This window comes from Mus pahari, chromosome 4 (genome assembly GCF_900095145.1).
Source record: "Mus pahari chromosome 4, PAHARI_EIJ_v1.1, whole genome shotgun sequence".
NCBI lineage: Eukaryota > Metazoa > Chordata > Mammalia > Rodentia > Muridae > Mus > Mus pahari.
The window spans coordinates 96894810-96903819 of NC_034593.1; positions in this window are offsets into that span (position 1 = coordinate 96894810).

A 9010-nucleotide genomic window follows, 5' to 3' on the forward strand; every position below is an offset into this window, starting at 1 on the left:
GAGAGAGAGAAGGAGAGGGAGAGAGAGGGAGGGAGGGGGCGAGAAGGAGGGAGGGAGAGAGGAGAGAGGGAAGAGGGAGGGAGGGAAAGAGAAAATATGAGTGTGTGTGGTGCACCTGGTGTGTGTCTGGCCAAAGGATTGGCAAAAATAACCTAACCTGGTTTAGGCTCCTGAGATGGTCTTGAGGTCATGGTCACTGGTTCAGTGATGGGAGTCTTCCTTCAGGGACCTTGCTGCTTCAGCCTGAACTGTGGCCTCTCTTGCATAACACGTCTTCCAATGTATCGCCTCTGTTATTGGTTCCTTAGAGTGAGGTGGCTGTGATACATTTTAGAAAAAAAGATAAGAAATTAACAACAGAACAAAGGCTGGCATCCAGCCTTGAGTTCTTAACCTGGGGTAGCTGTCCCCTAAGGAAGACAGGAGGACTTGTGAACTTGAGTAAAGAGAAAAAAAAAGGTTTTGTTTTCACTAACTTCTAACTGAATTTTTATGTTTTTTTTTTTTTCATTTTAACTTCAGGCTAAAACCTACAAAAAGATTCATAGAACCTATGATTTCATCACCAAGAAAAAAATACAATGATTTTAATGCCGTTACTACTGCTACTAAGAGCTCAAAATATCCCTTCTGCTCATCACTACATGGAAATTATGGTTCCTGTCAGACCATTTCTAAGTTCCTGACATGTTAATAAAAAAAAAACTTACCCACTGCCACATTATAAATATGTTTTAATAGATATTTTTGATAACTGTATTTCAATATAATTGAGTTCCTTTTAAATATTACTTTATACAACTAAAACCATTAAACCAGACAAGCCATAAGCTCTTACTAATGGTATAAAACAGCAAGAATTCCTGCAGTGAACGGTGCAAATTTAAAGAGACGGAAAGAGGATTTGGTTTATTGTATATAGGATCATGAACTCAGGCTAGCCATCAGGGCAGAATCTGGAACTACACAAAGAAGAAATTGTCAAGAAGAAAAGAAGTGAGGGGAGAGGGGGAGGAGCCAGTTATAACAAGAAGGAACCAGGCAGGGACCAGACAGAATAGGGACAGAGAGTTGTGGGGTATCTTAATATGTTCTACAGATATAACAAAATACCTCTGACTGTGTGGTTTATAGACAACACAAGCCTACTGCTCTCAATCATGGACCCCAGGGAGCTTAAAATCAGGATGCTGGCAAATTCAGTGACAAGTGAGGCCCCATTGTGCTTCGCAGACAGTGCCTCCTTCCTCACTGCTAGCTCTCCAGCATCTTTGTAAGGACACAAACCCATTTCTGAAGGCTCCATCCTCCTAACTGAATCACTACCCAAAGGAGCCGTGTCTTCATCCTCTCCCATTGAGGATTTCGTGTCAACATAAGATTTTGAGAAAACACAAACTTTGAGACTGTGGTTAGATATAGTATCCACATGGAGAAGTCATGGAAAATATGGGTCAGGAAGATCCACCCTAGTCCCTGAGCACCCCAGCCTTTGTACAACTCATGATCCCACAACCTTATCTTTAACATTCCTTCGATTTCAAAAACTAAGGACAAAGAACCCTTTAGTCCTTAGAACCTAAGTCCCCATCCATGTAACTTTCATCCCACAACCTACCTGAACTTCAAATAAATGCAAGTCTTTTTTATTGTACAACTGGCATATGTAAAGAGGAGACAGAATTGTAGTAGTATCAAAGAGCATCAATTTCCTACAAATGGGAAACCTAGCAACCTAGACTGCCTCCTGCTTATCCCCACCTAGCAACCTAGACTGCTTCCTAGCAACCTGGACTGCCTCCTGGTTATTCCAACTCAGCTCCAGACCGTGCAACTCCTCCTGAGCCCGTGGATGCTGTTGGTCTCTGTCCTGTCTCTGGCACTTCTTCCTTGTGTCTCTGTTCAATGGATTTCTAGACAGCACAGACTCCACTCCCCTTTCCCATTTTCTCCTGGGCCTATGCCACTCCCGCTCTTGCTCCCATCACTGAGGCAGTTGCCTGTATCACCTATCACCTTGTTAATACCTAAAGTGCCATCTTCACCATCTCCTCCCTTGCTCTGCCTTTTGTGCCCTCGGCACAAGTGCCTCCTCTCTCCTCTCATGCTAGCGCTTCCTCTAGGTTCCCTTGTTTTCTCTGAACTCTCCTCTGCTTCCTTCCACCCTTAAAATGACTTTCCTGAGGCTGCAGATTCATCCCAAAGCACTTCATTGCCCCCAACCAACTTGCTAATGATCTCAAGTCTGTGTTCCCAGCCACTTAGCCAGCAGCCTCTTGCACATCACCCCATGTTGGTGCCTCTCTAACACCTCTGTGCCCTGGCACCTCTTTCCATCTGCTATCCTATGCTCATTCTCATGGCTCATAATTGTAAATAACAGAACACAGGCTGGCTGGTTTAAATGCAGAAGAAATTTAATGAGGCCCTTAAGAAATTCATGGAATTGCTGGGCGTCTTGAGAAACAGGATGGAGCTCCGTGTCCAAGAACAAAGCCCAGAACCAGAGCACAGAGCTGCCCAATGAGGACCACATCTTCTGAAGCCAGATCTCTGTGGACAGCCAGGCCAGGGGCTTTTCCCTAAGTGTTGCTCCATTCCTGTGGAAAGTTCTTAAGTATACAATGGAACTGTGGGTCCTACTTCTGTGCCCTGCCTTCTGCAAGGCCAGACTCCCAGATGGATACAGGGAGTGTTCAAAGCTCTCAGGCAAATGCCAATCATGTTTGCCAGGTGCCATGTCCTCTCTGCTTGATTAGTGGTCCCACAGACACTAGTAGATGGATTTCCTAGACTCCTGAATTTCCCTGCAATCCTTAGTCACTGATCTCATTGCGTAAACTCCACAGTCTCTTCATTTTCCATCTTCACTGTTGCCAAGGGGTGGTTCCCAACTGGACTCCCCCACCCCCTCAGTCTAGCTCCTCTACCATCCATTCCCCAAGAAGCCCGGAGATCCACTGTCACCTCCCTGAAAGCAGACATTTCATGGACTCCCCACTGACCCGAATATCAAGCTCAGATCCTGAACACGTTTTGTCCCAAAACTGAGCCTCTGGTTTTGAACCACGTGGTCAGGCTCTTCTTCCGGCTTCATCTCTGTCTTTCTACCATAGCATTCACCTTTCAACAAGATGAGACTGTTCCAGCTCCTCACTGTACTGATCCTAACATCCCTGATCTTTCTCCATCCTGTTCCCCAACCCCAATCCTGGCCAGGGTGCAAACACTAAGTTTCTGTCTTGGTCCAGCCCCTTACTGGTGGTGTGAATGTAAACAAGTCATCTTTTCTCTCTAAACATTAGCCATCATTCCCTCAAAGTGTTTGGACACTGAAATGACTGAGTGATCATTTTCAAAAAAGGTCTTTATGTCATTACAAGCTGAATATTTTTTTCAAGTCTTTAGCCCTGGCTGTCCTGGAACTCACTATGTTAACCATGCTGCCTTCAAACACACAGAGATCTGCCTGCCTCTGCCATCCAAGTGCTGGGATTAAAGGCATGAGCCACCAAGCCCAGCTTAGTTTTAATTTTATGTGTGTGGGTATTCTGCCTGCATGTGTGTCTATGTGTCACATATATAGAGTACACATGGACATCAAAAGAATGTGTTAGGTTTCCTAGATCCCCTACATCTGGAGTTATAAGCCATTGTTTTCTGCCATGTGGATGCTGTGAAACAAACCCAGATTCTCTGCCAGAGCAGAATGTGATCTTAATTGCTGAGCCATCTCTGTCTCTACACAAACATCTCATCTAGTGAATCTGACTGTCTCTGAAAACAGTTTTGAGAATCTTAAGAGGCCACACAGTCTAGTGGCCTGAGTTTGATCTCTAGAACTCACGGTGGAACGAGAGAACCTACTTCTCAAGAGTTGTCTTTACACACACACACACACACACACACACACACACACACACAATAAATACGAATAGTTTTTTTAAAGCAGGGTTTGGGACTAAGGAAATGGCTTCATAGATAATGAACTTGCCACATAAACAGGAACACATGGATTCAGATCACCTGCTCCAGTGTTTAAAAATGGGCTCAGAGCACACCTGCAACCCCAGAACTGGGGAGCACAAGCAGGAGGAACCCTGTGGCTCAATGGCTGGCCAGCCTAGCCAAGGTGACAAGCTCAGGCGTCAGGGTGAATGAGAGACTCTCTCCCCAAAAATGAGGTAGAGAGTAATTGACCTGTGGACTTCCCGTATATGTGTACATACCCACATGTGTGCTAGTACTAATGCGCATGTACACACACACACACACACACACACACACACACATACACATGCACTCACACATCTCACCAGTGGCCAAGAACTCTGGTTGACCACAAAAGAACTTCAGCTTCCACATGCTCCAATGACTCCAATGACTCCCAGCCTAGTGGGAAGATGCTTAACACTCTTATGTTCAAAGAAGAAAAGTGCTAACATACAGGAAGTGTGGAGCATGAGGAAAACAAACTCTCCTGAATCAGTCGGGAAAGATGACCCCCTGTTAGTGCTGCCTGAGAGAAGCCACATCAGCACTCCTGGGCAGTCTTACCCGCTTCTTTCTAGGTACAGCTGGAACTTGAACCAAAGAAAACAAGAGTAAGGAGGATGGGGGGTGGGGTGGGGCAGAATGTCCCCAGGAGGCCTGAGCCATGATCCCTGCTCCTGGATCTATGCCTTGTGTGGTCAGACCCTTCTGGCCTTTGGTTTTCCATCACATCAGTGTGAACTCTCATCTCCAAATCCCACAATGCTTCAACCAGAAGAAGCTTCGAGATCAGCCATATAGTGCCCTCAGCTTGAAGGAAGCAGAGCACTCACTTGGCTGCACAGTGACCACCATAGCAGGACTCAGGAGACTGGGTACTGTGGGGTTTACCCTTCCCTCATAGCAGGGACCCTCTTGTGTTAAACTGGGGCTGATGTAGCTTGTCCTGATCACCCAGGACAGGTCACAAGCAAAATCGACAGACAGGCAGGCAGGCGGACACAGAGAAATAATTCCTGTGTATCTTCTGGTGGCTCGATTAAATGTGATCTAGTTACTAATCCTTCTGCTCTTCCCTTAAGCGGGGAAACTGGGAGGCCAGAAACCATAGATAATTTTCTGAGGCTCCCTGGGTTGATTCACCGTGGTACATTGTGGAAACCAGTTCTTTTCCCAGGAGGGAGGGTAGCAGCTATTCAAACTCCCTCAGAGAGGCTTTCTTCTTAGACAGCCCATAAAGGAACTGGCTCTTACTGTCCTACCGCTGGTTGGGCTTGGTTTTCTTGGTTTAACAGCATCCTAGAGAGAAGGGGGGTAAACACAGATACCCTTGGGGTCTGTGTTGGTTTCCTCTGCTTGTCATAATAATTTAATGGCTTAAGAGGCAGAAATTAATTTTTTTTCTTTTTGGTATTCTTTTGTTTGTTTTTATTTTGTTTGGTTTTTTATTTCGTTTTTTTTTTTTTAAGATTTATTTATTTATTATATGTAAGTACACTGTAGCTGTCTTCAGACACTCCAGAAGAGGGCATCAGATTTCGTTACGGATGGTTGTGAGCCACCATATGGTTGACTGGGATTTGAACTCAGGACCTTTGGAAGAGCAGTCGGTGCTCTTAACCTCTTAACCACTGAGCCATCTCGCCAGCCCCTGGTTTTTTATTTCTAAGATAGAGTTTCTCTATGTGGCCTCGACTGTCCTGGAACTCACACTGTAGACCAAGTGGCCCAGAACTCAGAGAGATCTGCCTGCTTCTGCCTCCCTAGTGCTGAGATTAAGGGTGTGCGTCACCACTGTAAGGCCAGAATTTTATTCTTATACAAGCCAAGAGGCCCGACATCTGAAATCAAGGTCGCCTGCAGCCTCCTGGGGAGAATGCTTCCTTGCCTGCAACAGCTCCTGTAGCTCTTCACGTCTGCAGCAGCAGCCCTGTTGCTTCAGTTCCGTCTCTCCCACGGGCCACTGCTCTTCTCTTTATCATAAGGGCACTTGCCATTGGATTTAGGATTCATTCATAATCCAGAGTTACCTTATGTCAGGATCCTGTCTGTCTGCTTGTCTGCACTCCAGCAGCTCCACGACTGGGTGCAGTAGGATCTTAGTTAACTTAGCTAACCACCCTCATCAGCATCCTGACATCTGCGTCAGCTCCCTGCCACCAGACACTGTGGCCTTTTAAAACTCTCTATGAGCAGTTCTGTAATTCTCATGTATATGCATGCATTCACGTGTGCTCACATGTGCATACAAACACACTTACACATGCACATACCCCATACACATACACCACACACACACACATACACATACACACACTCCATTTCTGTCCACTTAATGCCCCGGGCATCTCTGTGTTAGAGGAAATCACCTACCCACTGGCTCAGTCTGCAAGTTCAGGAAGTGAATCTTTCCTCCCCTGAGAGAACCACCACAGGAGTGCTGGGCGACAGAGCACAGAGAGCAGTGCAGGAAGCTACAAAGTTTCTGACCTCTTCTCCTGAGGGGCCAGAAGGAAGGTAGCCCCAACATGAAGACGGCATCCTTTGTTGGCATTCCAACTCAGATCCAGCCCCATACGAACTGGGTCATCAGAAGGGATTCCCAGGCGAAAGTGGGACTCGCACTAGCTCAGTCATTTTCAGATCATGGCGATCATAAGTTATAACCGACACCCACAAGTGTGAGCATGTTCGCAGAAACTGCCAGAAAGAGTCGGTCGTGCAATCACGTTTGTCCTTGTCACATGGAGTGGGCTCTGTTATTTCCTACTTTAGTCTAACCCAGTTCATCTTTTCATCCAGTACACAGAAGGGCCACTGTATGTAGGGGCCCATTCCCCATATCTCTCTTCCCAACAGGAATCAGGATGCCCCTTTGTTCTGTATCACTGCTTCTCTGAGGAGTAGTGTCCCCACGGAGCTCATGAACTGTGACTGCATTCGCAGCACCAGTGCTGACTCTTGATCAATGTCCATCAAGCACACGTGGGCTGGGTTAGCTCAATCGTCAGCAAGTAGAGAGTTTAAAGACCGTGCTCGGGGCAGTAGCTTCTTCCCACGGTTGGATGAATCAGAGGAGGAAAGTGTGAAGTCCCACTCTTCCATGGAACCATGAGAAATTAGAGAGTTGAAACTATCTGGAGAGGAAGTTTTAGGGAAAAGCCGCCGCTGAGTATAACAAAACAAAAATGATGAAAACAACCAGGGCTGGGTAGGTAGCTTGGTTGGTTGAGTGTTTCCCTCAAATGCCAGAAACCCTGAGTTCGATTCCCTGCAGTTTGCCTCTTGGAGTCCCTTAGCCACAGCAAGCCCTTCACCTACCAACTGCTGTGCCCTTCCCCAGGTAATGGGTTACAGCCTGGGCTCTCCTTTTTTATGGTGTTTAAAGGAAAGTATGGCTGGTTATGAAGGGTCATCCTTTGGGTGTCTGTCTATTCTGATGGCTAGATTAGGTCAGATATTCATTTCTTCTGCTATTCATATCGTATCCTACTTCTCACAGTGCATCTGAGTTTAATTATCTGCAAACCCACACCCAGCTATGCATAGGCATGTGTGGTCAATAGGTGATCCTTCCTAAAGGTTCACTTGAAGGGCAGAATTTGCCTTACTGCAGCAGGTGGAGGTCGGGGGTGGGTCCTGGGGTTCTTGATCATTGTTTGGGGAGGGGTATATAGGCAGGTGAAGACTGCTAATTACATTGCTACAACAGAGGGTTGTAGATAACCAAAACTTAGTAGGATCCAGTGCTAACCCACATTCCAGGCTTGCCAGCCTCAGTGGGGCTTGGCATGGGTCCAGCACTCTCTATTAACCCATATAAGCTAAGATTAAGTGAGCGCTTTCTGAAACCAGAGCCAACAACCCACTTTGGTGGTCACAATGAGAGCTTCCTGTGAGACTTTGGTTGAGGGAAGACAAATTCAGTAGGAAATTCCTGGTTAGAATGGGTGGCTGGGACAGAAATGTTTATCCAGGTGGAGATCTGGGCATCCAAGGGAATGCACTCCCATAGGAACAAATTGGAGCACTCTTATTAAGGCAGGCTGAAGCCCCGCAGCTAAAAGGGAAGAGAGTGTTCCATGGTACTGAGTGTACACTCAGACATTTAAAATGATAGGATATGGGGGTGGGTGTGCTCAAATCCTAACAAACCCCCTTGAAAACATAGGCCGACTTCCAAGAAGACCTGGATGGAGTTTAGCACCAGACGCACAAGGCTGATTGGCTGGTCAAGTGAAAAAAGACCTGAGGCTGAGAAAGAGCAACGGAGACAGCAGGAGACAGCTTCCCTGCCTCCTACTCCGGCGCCACCCTAGATGATAGAGTTCCAGAATTCCCCTGTGCAGTTACTCTCACAGGAAACTGTCATGGGTCCATTAAGTGACGAGGAGGCTGCACCTTGGGGGCCCCTAGCTAGGGCTAGGTGGCACAGTAAAGCAACAACCATGCCTGTATATCTAGGCACCAGGTCTGGGCTGCTGGGACACACACACACACACACACACTGCACTACAGATGTGAGGAAGGCATTCCACCCAGCCTGGAGAGCACTAACACAGTGGTGGCTCTAAGCAAGTGTGGCTGGGCTTGGAAATTGTTCCTACCTGTCCTTGGTATCTGAGTGCAGGCAGAAGAGAGCCTGGGCACAATGGTTGTCTTCTTATCAACTACACTCCACCAAGCCGGAAGGGAGAGCCTCATAAATCCAGACGACTAGACGTCTGCCCTTCCTTCAGTCTCTGCTGGCTGACCTGTAAATAAAATTCCACCACAGCACCTCAAAATCTTATAGGGGAGTGGAGCTTCTATTGAAATGAAACTTACCAGGTATGTAGAAAATAAATGGTTATAAAATAAATATTTTTTTAAAAATTCAAAAATATGGGCAGAAAGAGGCAAGCAGCTGGACAACATTGCAGAGACAAAAATCTAACTTCCTGCCCCAGGAGCTGGTTTTTTCTCACCACAGAGCAAGCACATTGTACACACACACACACACACACACACACACACA